At 40.8% G+C, this 1,987-nt stretch overlaps 1 protein-coding gene across 6 annotated transcripts in view; it reads left to right on the forward strand.

Annotated features, from left to right (window-relative positions):
- HIPK3 (homeodomain interacting protein kinase 3) overlaps positions 1-1,987 on the forward strand; it is a 123,454-nt gene continuing 121,467 nt past the window's right edge. For 4 of the 6 annotated variants that reach the window (XM_025215930.1, XM_025215929.1, XM_014524863.2 and 1 more), the window contains exons 1-2: positions 1-51; positions 1,534-1,609. The gene's annotated coding sequence lies outside the window, so the exon portion shown is untranslated. Of the gene's footprint in view, positions 52-1,533; positions 1,610-1,987 lie in introns of those variants that run through there. The other 2 variants (XM_025215931.1, XM_025215933.1) reach the window with 2 other exon arrangements.

Here is a 1,987-nt window from a genome sequence, read left to right on the forward strand (position 1 = left end):
TCGGGCCCGCCGTGGGGCCGCCGCTCGCTGACCGGGTGCTGCTGCTCCCAGGTGACCCGGCATTTTACTGCCGTGCTCTTGCAAGGTGAAGCGGGGAGGGGGCTGTGCTGCTTCCCAGGACGGCTGGTGCCTGGCGTTTGGCTGCTCGAAAAGCTCCAAAAGATGCAGGTTGGCCAAAGGTAGCCAGGATAAGTTCCTCTGTGAGTGTGCGTAGGGATGTGCCTTTAAAAACAGTGACTGACTGTCTGGTCCAAGCCCCAGCCTTTCAGACCTGCTGACTTGTCAGGTATTTTCAAGGAGAAGTTTGCCAGGCCTCGTCCTTCGGAGAAGGCCAGCGATGTAAAAATAGATTTCAAAAGCAGCTCTGAATAAAAAGTTTGAGCAGGTCCCTTGGTTGCCTTGAAACTTGCCTCCTCCCTGGATTCTGCATGTCGGCTTTTGTGGCACTGCTGTGTTACTGGGTCACTTGTAACATCCGCTGCTGCCTGTGCGTTTTGTTCGTTTTGCAAAATAAATATGACTGTCGTAATGTGTCAGCTGTAAGCACAGCATCATTCAAAAAGAAGGGTTTTCTCTCTTGAGTTGGTGTCCTGTTGCACTAGTTGTTAAATGTCTAGCTTCTTAAAATGACTACATTAGAAAGTAACATGGACAGCATGCATTCTGTTAGTTCAACAGGTTGTTCCTAGCTGCATATAATCCTACTCTTCTTCCAAAATGACTTCATGGAGATTGGAAAAATCTTTAATTGTTTTAATTCCTGTTTCTTCAATATGTCTGTTTGCTTTGATCACCAGCCCTAATTGCCAGTTAAATAGGTGGGGGTTACTGATGTTGACTAAAGCTGCAGTCACTAATAAGAAGGCTTATACTTAAATACCAACTTTGTGTTTTCTGAATATTCCTTTTCCATGTTATGGTAGTTGCCAAAGTCTGTTCAAAAAAAAGGGACTGAATTGAGCAAAGTGAAGAGACTGGCTTGTCTCCAGGGTTTTGGTTTATAGAGACTGTTGCAGATTACTACTGTTCCTGAAAAAACTATGTTTGAAATTCACACAGTAACTAAAAACTGTCTTAACTTTAATAAGCGTGTCAGTCACCAAACAGATTAATTAAGCAGCTGGAAAATAGGTCAGGGCTGTATTATAAAGTGGCACGATGAGGTTGCAAATAAATAGAGCAGTATGCAAATTTTGTGGTGACTTAAATGGAGAAAATTGATACTGATATGTTGTTATATTGATGACTGCATTATTTATTTATTTATTAGTAGGCTGATCTTCTCCAAAAAAGGCTTAGGGAGCTTCACAGTAAAAGACAAAAAAAAAAAAAAAGGAACAGCTGAAATATATTCCACATTTAAATAAATATGTGATGTACCAAATGTATCTAATTATAATTCAAAAGAGAAATTAATTAGGATACTTATGCTTTTGTTTCTGTGCTAACTGTTGGAGACTTTGGCTACAGTGCTCATCCTGCTGCTCATTCAGGGTGTGGTGTCTTTTATGATTGTAATTTATTTCTTCACAGATCTACTTGGGTAGAAGTCCTAACCAGGACTTTTGTGGCATTATACTTCTGTATATTTTGAAACACACTTTATAGAGTAAGTAGTATTGCGTTGCCTTGAAATCTGTTTAAAAAAATTAAACAGTCCATTGTCTCAGTTCCCTGGCCATGACTTCTGGTTCCCTATTTTTAGGTGTTTTTTTCCCCCCTGCCCAATAGCTTCTGTGAGAGAGACCCACATAAACAGGAAACAGCGAAACTGATTTTGCACAACATGAAGAAACTGAGGGGAGAGGGGAAGAAACAATTGCCCCTCACATCTCATTTACTTACAAATATCATAGTTACAAGATTCAGATTTTTGAATACAAGTGGGGTTTGGGTGGTGTTTTTTTGGGGTGGGGTTTGTTTTCTTAGAGGATGTTGCTTAAAACAGCACAGTGATTTTGAGGGTGGAACATTAAAGTCAGCAGGA

This window comes from Alligator sinensis, unplaced genomic scaffold (genome assembly GCF_000455745.1).
Source record: "Alligator sinensis unplaced genomic scaffold, ASM45574v1 scaffold57_1, whole genome shotgun sequence".
In the NCBI taxonomy this organism is placed as follows: domain Eukaryota; kingdom Metazoa; phylum Chordata; order Crocodylia; family Alligatoridae; genus Alligator; species Alligator sinensis.